General features: G+C 36.5%; 1 protein-coding gene across 8 annotated transcripts in view; it reads right to left on the reverse strand.

The window, feature by feature from the left end:
• FAM237B (family with sequence similarity 237 member B) overlaps positions 1–10,057 on the reverse strand; it is a 166,964-nt gene extending 156,907 nt beyond the window's left edge. For 4 of the 8 annotated variants that reach the window (XR_009610369.3, XR_009610370.3, XR_009610374.2 and 1 more), the window contains exon 1: positions 9,582–10,056. The gene's annotated coding sequence lies outside the window, so the exon portion shown is untranslated. Of the gene's footprint in view, positions 1–5,007; positions 5,839–9,581 lie in introns of those variants that run through there. The other 4 variants (XR_009610366.3, XR_009610368.3, XR_009610373.3 and 1 more) reach the window with 2 other exon arrangements.
• Positions 10,058–10,066: the final 9 nt, after the last annotated feature.

Genomic DNA, 10,066 nt, shown 5'->3' on the forward strand with positions numbered 1-10,066 from the left:
AACTATAGAAAGCTTATGAAAGAAATTGAAGAAGACACAAAAATGGAAAAAATCCCATGCTCACAGATTGGAAGAACAAATGTTGTTAAAATGTTAATACTACCCAAAGCACTCTACATATTCAGTGCAATCCCTATCAAAATAACACCAGCTTTCTTCACAGAGCTAGAACAAACAATCCTAAAATTTGTATGGAACCAGAAAAGACCCCAAAAAGCCAAAGCAATCCTGAAAAAGAAAAACAAAACTGGAGGCATCACAATCCCAGACTTCAAGCTGTATTACAAAGCAGTAATCATCAAGACAGTATGGTACTGGTACAAAAACAAACTCTCAGATCAATGGAACAGAACAGAGAAGCCAGAAATGGCCCCACAAATGTATGGCCAACTAATCTTTGACAAAGCAGGAAAGAATATCCAGTGGAATAAGGACAGTCTCCTCAGCAAATGGTGCTGGGAAAACTGGACAGTGACATGCAGAAGAATGAACCTGGACCACTTTCTTACACCATACACAAAAATAAACTCAAAATGGATGAAAGACCACGTAAACCTAAGACAGGAAGCCATCAAAATCCTAGAGGAGAAAGCAGGTAAAAACCTGTTTGACCTTGGCCGCAGCAACTTCTTACTCAACATATCTCTGGAGGCAAGGGAAACAAAACCAAAAATAAACTATTGGGACCTCATCAAAATAAAAAGCTTCTGCTCAGCAAAGGAAGCAATCAGCAAAACTAAAAGGCAACCGACAGAATGGCAGAAGATATTTGCAAATGACATATCAGGTAAAGGGTTAGCATCCAAAATCTATAGAGAACTTATCAAACTCAAACCCAAAAAACAAACAATCCAGTGAAGAAATGGGCAAAAGACATGAACAGACAGTTCTCCAAAGACATCCAGATGGCTAACCCACACATGAAAAAATGCTCAACATCACTCATCATCAGGGAAATACAAATCATTATCACAGTGAGATACCACCTGACACCTATCCGAATGGCTAACATGAACAACTCAGACAACAACAGATGTTGGCAAGGATGCAGAGAAATGGTAGGTATTCAAACTGGCACAGCCACTCTGGAAAACAGTATGGAGGTTCCTCAAAAGGTTAAAAATAGAACTGCCCTATGATCCAGCAATTGCGCTAGTAGGTATTAATCCAAGGGATAATGCTGTTATGTTTGGTGTATGTATGCTGTTTCGAAGGGACACATGCACCCCAATGTTTATAGCAGCACTATCAACAATAGCCAAAGTATGGAAAGAGCCCAAATGTCCATCAATGGATGAATGGATAAAGAAGAGGTGGTATACAGGAGTATTACTTGGCAATCAGAAAGAATGAAATCTTGCCATTTGCAACTACACGGATGGAACTATAGGGTATTATGCTAAGCAAAATAAGTCAGAGAAATACAAATATCTTATGACTTCACTCCTATGAGGACTTTAAGATACAAAACAGATGAACATAAGGGAAGGGAAGCAAAACAATATAAAAACAGGGAGGGGGACAAAACATAAGAGACTCTTAAATACAGAAAACAAACTGAGGGTTGCCTGAAGGGTTATGGGTGAGGGGATGGCCTAAATGGGTAAAGGGCATTAGGGAAGACACTTGTAAGGATGAGCACTGGGGTTATACATAGGGGATGAATCACTGGAATCTATTCCTGAAATCATTGTTGCACTATATGCTAACTAACTTGGATATAAATTAAAAATAAATACATACATAAAATAAAATAAAATAAAATAAAATAAAATAAAATAAAATAAAATAAAATAATGACAAAAGTTCATGTAGAGAAAAAAGAAAATAATGTGTTCGTGTTTTGGTTGATTCAATTCATATTAAATTTAATATTTCCCAAAAAAGAAATATCTGAGGACATTGACAAGTTATAGCTGACACATCAAGAAGTAGTAAGAAGTCGGACACTTCATACTAAAGTAAGGTGTCAGACTCAAATTCAGATTTCTTTTCCTTTATTATTAATTCCAGTATAATTAATGCACAATGGTATATTAGTTTCAAGTGTACAATATAGTGAACAAATTCATATTTTGAAGAAAATGGTCACAAAACTCTTGGACCTCTGAGGTCTTCCATCCCCAATGGGCAGAGAACAGGGAATGCCTGTTCACTTTCCTCACTTTCATTTGGATGTGCAGAGGCCTCCAAGAAGCCTACTGAGAGAGCACACTACTTTACTCCTACAGTGGTGAGGCATAATGAGTAGTCTGATTCCTGTCCAGAGAAATCAAGAAGTCAAGAAATTGGCTCACCAATTGCTATGGTGCTAAAGGAGAAGAGTTTCTATTGTTTGGATATTGGCCTGCACTCTAATTTGCCAAGGTAAAGTCTATGTGAGGGTTTCCCATGACTGGAGGTGGGCCATATATGAAGAAGAGCTCACCCTGGATTCAGTTCAATAGACCTACTGAAAGGGATCAAGGGGCCCATCCACAAGGATAGGATCTAGAATAGGATTCTCATAGGAAAGAATATCAAAGAAGTGTTCAAACACAGATTTATCTACTAGGGAACAAGAGGTGAGAGACCTCAGTGGTAGGACTCTTCTACCATCTTCATAAAAGCATCCATGAAAGAGTTAGCTCTAAATACCTGCCAAACCCAGGAACTCAAATCTAGCCCACCAATGCCAAGTTCAAGTAAATATATTCTTATTATCCTTTCTTCCTCTGTCTCATGGTCCAAATTTAGAATGGCCTGAAGTCAAGGTCAGCAAAATGGCACCTAAGATCAGCACTAGCTGAAAGAAGGAGGAAAACTGTAACTTTGAATTAAATGCAGAGTTTTGATTATTATACAAGAACCAACACTCTAATTTCTGAATCCAGACTGTTTGGGCCCTGAAAATGTTTTTAAGGAATGTTTATTATCTAAGAGTGAGTAGAAAATAAATCCTGGAACTGTAATTTAATAGTGGAGGAAAACTCCCACTACTGGAAAGATTTAAAGAGATAATGGGAAGCAAAAAAAAAAAAAAAAAAAAAAAAAAAATGTGTTTTGTTAGGTCTTGTGCTTAGAGTTGTTCAATGTAAAATTAAAAAAAAAAAAAAAACAAAAAAAAAAAAAAACCACTCACATATAAGTCTTAAACCAATTCTACCCTAAAAGGCTCCCAAGAACTTGTACTTGCCCTAGATACAGACTCATCCTTTCCATTGTTCAACTATTGCCACCTCATTTTGACTCATCAGAAACTTTTTTAGCATTGTTAGGTCAGGGGGGCCAATGCTTAGCTATAATTGCCAAACTGGGTTGTTTTCCACTCAGTTTTGTTACACATTGGGATTTGAGCCTAATTTTTCTTACTAATAATTACATAAAATAATTATATAAAATCAAAAGTTCTATATTACCTTTTGATATCTTCATTTTTTTCTCTCTTGTCAGTTTGGTCATTAAAATTGGGAAAATATCCAATAACTGTAATTGCCTCACTAATAGCCATTTCCAGATCTCATAAAATATGAACTGAGAAAAGGGCCCAGTGAGTGCAATTTTACTGAAATACTAAGAACATAAATAAAGTTCTAGTAGGTTGAAGAGTGAAAGGGAGATAGGGAAATAGGTATCAGAAATGAATACTGAAATTTCTGGGAGCTCTGCAGTAATCAAATGAGAAATTTAGCGCTGTTGGAAAAGACAGATTGAATGAATCAATGAATTTAAATGAATGAATTTAGTTAAATGAATGAATTAGATGAATGAATTTAAAGTCCAACCAGAACTATTGGACTTAATGTTTTAAAATTGTCTCTTTAGAGGTGTCTATGGCCCTTTAGAAAGATTAAAAAACTATATATTTTTTATGTTCTATACAACTCTTGAACAAAATAGGTTCTTAATACACTTCATTTCTACACACACAACCATGTCCTCTAATAAGTTATGTGTTGTTCACCTTCTCAGAGTACAGTCTCTGCCATGTGTTTATGTAGGCTATAGAATGGGTGCAATGTGCACAAATGCTATTCCATTTCAAAGCTGTAGCTTACCACGTGTGGAGTGATAGTCTAACACACACGTATAGTGTAACAGCACTCCAGCTGGTCTTAAGGGCTAACTTGCTTCAAGTTAACACACTCCTTGCCTGCTGACTTATGGCCCTTCATCTGTAACAGAACTAATTTGCTTTCTTTGATATTTGCAGACCACTGGCCTCGGGGAATAAGGAGCCAAAACTTTCCCAGGCCACTGAGGCCAGCATGTCTGCTTGAAGCCACCTTGGCTTTGTGTTTAGCCCAGCAATCTTTTAGCAAAATGTTTTTTTCTGCTTAAAGTCACACAAATGACTTTACTGACCTCTGTGAATCTATAGACCTTCCCCTCCTTTGTAAAAATAAGAGTGCTCTTGCCCAACCACCGTCTGGTACCTAGGAACCAGACCTTGCACAATCAGTCCTGGACACCAAAAAACCAGAATTTCCTGCAAAATTTCCGCGTACCAAGATAACTCTGTAGCTGGCATCATCGAGTCTGCATGTAATCAAGAAGTGTCACAGACCACTATACTCCCTTAACTGATTAAACCCATTTAAAACTCTGGGCCAGGTAGAAACCTAGGAGCTGGCCTTTGGACAAGAGTCCACCTTCTTCCCAGGTGGCTGGCCTCCTGAATGAAACTCATATTCCTTTCCAATCAAAACTCATATCTTGAGTATTGGCCTTTCAACTGATGGGCCGCTGAACTTAGGTTTCGGTAACAATAGGACAATGACTTACATGTTCTTACAATACTTCCTCCTACAAGAGAATATTCTAGATGATTAATTTATGATGAGGTAGTAATAAAGACTTAAAATAATACATGAGTATGTTAATATAAATATTTGTTTCCTTATTTTGTATTATTATTCAAATTATCTAAGAATTCTATTTTACTATTAAGTGTATATTGTTCAGCAAGTATCAGTAACAAGCAACAAAGAAAATGTGTTAGATAAATGAGAATCTTGAATATATTACTGAATTTCCTGCTGTATGAGTGCTCTTGTTTTGGATAAGCAGGAAGCAGTATTATCAAAGGTCCTTCTGATAATTCCACGGCCATTCTTATACATGTAGATGATTACAAGAAAGTATTAAAAAGAGAGCAATCAATGACTCATAGTATAGTGGAAGCCCCTTAAAATACTTTTATCCTTCTAGTACAGGTGGTTGACACTGGGGGTCTTAAAAACATGATTCAACCATTTCTTAGGATTTCTATAAATATTTCTAAGAAAATAACCTTTCAATAACATTCTTCAAATTAAAAACAGGGTGCATTAAGAACAAAGCAAAATCATGTTCAATAGGAATAAGTTTCTCCATTCACTATGAATTCAGGTATCAGAAATATTAGTATTTACTTCTTGCTTTCATTAATACAACTACTCTGCTTATTCTTGCTCAGTTATTCCAGTAACCATGGCAGTGTTCCAGCCCACAGATGAGTATGTGGGATAAATTTGGAATTCAGTAATTGTTATGTGAATGAAAGAAGGAACAAACTATAAATCCCTAGGAAGAAAGGCAATAAATCTACTATTTTTCTTCACATGGGTTTTGTTTCAGGGCAATAATTACATGGCCAGAGGCCCTCAGTTTGACAATACTACATTTTAATCTAGAAAGATGAACCTTAACTGGTATATGGCTCTCATTTGTTCAATATATTTGCCCTTATTACCTAGGAGAACTTGATTTAATCACTGAGTTTCAGACCCCAATTAATAATTGTTCTCAGAGTAACAATATTTTTAATGGCATGAAACTAAAATAATTTATGTTATGAGGATAACAAGAATAACTCTGTGCCCCACTTCAGGTGATTCATATGTCATAGGAGTTAGCAATATAGCCACCATATTTCTTAAGAATAAATTAACAAATGCAGGGTGCATATATTGAGTCTGAGGCCTGGGCCAAATGGACCCTGTTAGGAAATACTAAAAAGAATAAGACATATACATCTAAACAGCTGGAGATGACAAAGTAACCACCTTATTAAAAATAAAAAAAAAAATTAAAAAAAGAGCTTTTCAAGATAGAGGTAGCAATGAGACATAAACATGGAACTTCCAAGAAAGAAATTTTATAAATGTTCCCACCTGGAACATGGATATGATGTCTGGAACAATAGCAGTCATTCTGAGATCATAAGGGGATCTTGAAAACAGTGGTATGATCAAATGCATTGTGTTTAAGAGGGAATAAAACACCTCTGGAGATCATATGGATAAAGGATTACAGTGAAAAAGACCTTTGGGTTAAATTATTTCCTCTGTACATGAAAACTAGTGAAGCCTGATAACAATTTCACTATAGAATCAATAAAATAATTAAGTTTAGAATGAATCTTATAGAAGCAATATAAGCTGCCACCTTCTGTTATACTGAAGCCTTACTCTTTCCATATATTCCCCCACTGGAGGATCTCCCACAGTAAAGCTTTAAATTGTTTTAGTAGAAGTTAGGGCCTTTTGTTCATTCCACAAATAGAGATAAAAAACTAAAAGCAGATGCCCTGAGAGAATTAACACATTGGGTTAAAATCATGTCAGGTTGTAAAATCCAGGTATCATATTCATGTCTGAGATCCAGTTTTCACGGGTACTGCGAGAGGATAGCAGAAGGGTACTTAGTACCTGTAGTAAAAAGTAATTATAGTGTCGGCAGTGGGGGGGGGGGGGGGGGGGGGAGGAGTGCAAAAAGGGAAGGTTAAGAATACTAAAAACAAACTATTATTTCAACACTTTGTCCTTGGGGTGACTCTGGAAAAGGAAATGCAGAGAGAAAACATTTTATTAGTAAGTACTAGTAAATCTAATCTAATGATTACTTCTTGCTAGCATAATATTCATAAAAACTGTAGATGCTAAAAAAAAAAACTGTAGATGATGGAGTATCAGAAAGTTAATTCATAGCAAATTCTGGGATAAGCTATTCACCTCCTGAGTAACTATTAATAGAGAGAAATGAGATGAATAATGTAAAATTGTTTATTTTTGTAGTACTATAGTATAATATAGAACTATATTTTCAATTATGTGTTATATATGAAATTTCCTGCAAATCTGAGTAGTTATTATAAAAAGAAACAGGCTTGAGGCGCCTGGGTAGCTCAGTCAGTTAAGCATCTGATTTCAGCTCAGATCATGATCTCACGGTTTAGGAGTTCGAGCTCCATGTCAGAATCTGTGCTGACAGCTCAGAGTCTGGAGCCTGCTTTGGATTCTGTGTCTTCCTCTCTCTTTGCCCCTTGCCTGCTCATGCTCTGTCTCTCTCTCTCTCTCTCAAAAATAAACATGAAAAAGAATTTTTTAATTAAAAAAAAAATAAGAAACAGATTTATTTATTTACATGCTTAGCCTCCTTCTTTCCCATCTAGCTCCAAGTCCATCCTGGTTTAGGCCTGTGATTGATATCACAGGAAGCATCTGCCTTAAGTAGATCTGGAAGACCTGCCCATCCACCAAAAACCTCTTCCATCGACTTGCCATGGTACCTGAAAATTCCAGCAATGGAGTTATTTCTCCTCAGTGAAGTAACCGGAAGCCATTGAGTACATATCTTTAGTAGGAGTAACTTTATGCCAATTTCACCTAGAAACATCTTGACACAATTATTTTGTCAGAATGGCTAGGCTGTCCTTGGAAATATCCTCAGGAATAAGCTGTAGGCTTGCTAAGTTTTGATATGAGAGGAAAAAAAGAGGGAAATAAAGAGGCCTGTTGGAGGAGAAAACACCACATTAGGAGTTCCCTTATGTATCCTGGGAAATTAGTTTTTGGTATAGAGAAGAGGCTGGCATTTCCGGGAAATTAGTGAATACCCTAGAGAGTGGTATAAAATTGATGACAGACTCTATCTTTGCAGTTTCACATATAGACCCTTTAACTTAGCTATGTTGACTTCTCTTGGAAAGAACCAAAAGCATGATAGACAAAAGGTAGGAATCTAATTAATAGAAGGTGAGAGGGCAAAAGATCAATTTAGATAAACTATAAAGCAAATAATCAAGTTAGTTCTCATTTTAGTCTGCTGACAAAATTAAACAGTACAAAATCATAAAATGTTAGATTTGTTAATTACATATTTGTTCATTTTACACTTAAAATAATAGCTACACTAAAATATTTATCAGATTAAATGTAATGTGGTGTCCAAGATTATATTCTGGAACAGAAAAAGGTTGTAGTTGAAAAAGTAAAGAGATCAAGTAAAGTCTATCATATTGTACCAACATAAATTCCATAGTTTTGACAAATGGTTAACATTAGGGCAAGCTGAGTAAATGGTAATATGAAAGGTCTTTGGGCTATTTTATAACTTTTTGCAAATTTAAATTTATTTCAAAATGAAATGCTTATTAAAATTTTTTGTTAGAATAACTCTAGCTTATATTAAAGATTTTTTTGAAATCAAATTGTGAGTTATGCCAATGGCTCATTTGGGACTATCATGCCTATTATGCCAAATTCTCTAATGCCACTAAGTTTAATGTTTTTCCTATACTTTTATCTTCCTAGCAGCAATGGGTAAGGTGTTTTGTCTTCTCAATTGCAGAGGTAGTAATTTTTTTGTCCAATAATGACTTCTGCATCAGGTCTGGATAATGCCTTGGGTCATTTCACCTCATGTTCATTTTATCTGCACATTTTTAAGGGGGCAGTTTCTAGTTTCATGTTTCTTTTACTATCTGATAACCAGAGCTGTAATAAATATCTCAGGCTCTGACCATGTTTTGTTCAAACAAAATACGCTTTCTCCTTTGCTTATAGTACAGAACGTTCCTCTGTATTTTAGGATGTTTTAATATCATTTTCTCATTTGTTTTTATTTGCTGTTATCATTTTCCTGTGTATATATTAGGGGAAAGAAAATCATTTTGGCTTGTGTCCATTAACAAGAAAAAAAAATTTAGAAAATAAATAGATTGGGCTTCACACTGGTCTGACAGAACAGAAAGACCCAGTGAAGACAGTGATCCAAATGGCAGCAAAAATTATCAAGATTAAGCTAAGTTTCTACATACTAACAACCTAATGTTCTGATTAATTAATCACAGGTGAAACAACAATCCCAACTTTATTGACTAGTGGGGCAGAGTAAGGTTCAATAGCAAAAGAGCAACAGAGAGGGCTTTTTTCTTTCTTCACATTTTGTATTTCCAAATAATCATTTTCATAAATGAGGGGTAGAAGTATGAAAAGGATTTCAGAAATAAAGAGCCGGAGTGGTTAAGAAAGATTACTGTACGACTAGCAGCGTGGTGCAGGGTCGCCTAACTTGGCTGTAGATTTTTTTTTTTTTTTTTTTTTTTTTTTAAATTACAGAAGGCCATGGGGAGAGGAGGTGAGTGAAGCGGCTGAGATCTGGCCACTCTCTGCAGGTCCTGTCCCGGCAGAGAAAAAGTATGCTAATTCTCCCAACGGCACGCTTCAGACATGAGGTGGAGAAAGCCCCCTGTCTACACACCTCCAAGAAGCTACTGTCTCACAAACGGTTGAAGACAAATTCCCTTCCCCACTACACACAATGAAATTGTTACAGACCTCAGGTCCTGACACTTGTGTCCCAAGTTTTAAATGCATTGTCTCCGGGCTTTTACTAGAGATTACTCAACTCGTCAATGAACGAACAGCCTTTCGGCCTCTTCTTTCGCCGCTCAATTTCTGTCTTTTACGCGTTTGGTTTTATTGTCTGTTGGTGGTTCTTCTCGTGTGTGTGTGTTTTGTTTTTTCCACTCCGCTTCACCGAGTGAAGACTGACTGGTACCTTTGGTTTCCTCAATTAGCGGAAAAATTCCTTCATGGCCTTTCAGTCTCCAGTCCCTTCCCATGCAAAGTATTCATTCCTGAGGTATCCACTGTGCACCCGATTGTCCTTTGCCACAGTGCCCCTCGACATTTTCTCAGTGTTTTTCGTTGCTTTACGCCTAAACAGAAGTCACTCTCTCCCACCTACCAGTAAGGCAAGCCGCTCAGCGCCTGCGCCAGTCGGTGGGAGTCCATCATACAGCGCGTGCACCGTCTCCGCC

The sequence above is a fragment of the Panthera onca genome, chromosome A2 (assembly GCF_046562875.1).
Source record: "Panthera onca isolate mPanOnc1 chromosome A2, mPanOnc1 haplotype 2, whole genome shotgun sequence".
NCBI classification, from domain to species: domain Eukaryota; kingdom Metazoa; phylum Chordata; class Mammalia; order Carnivora; family Felidae; genus Panthera; species Panthera onca.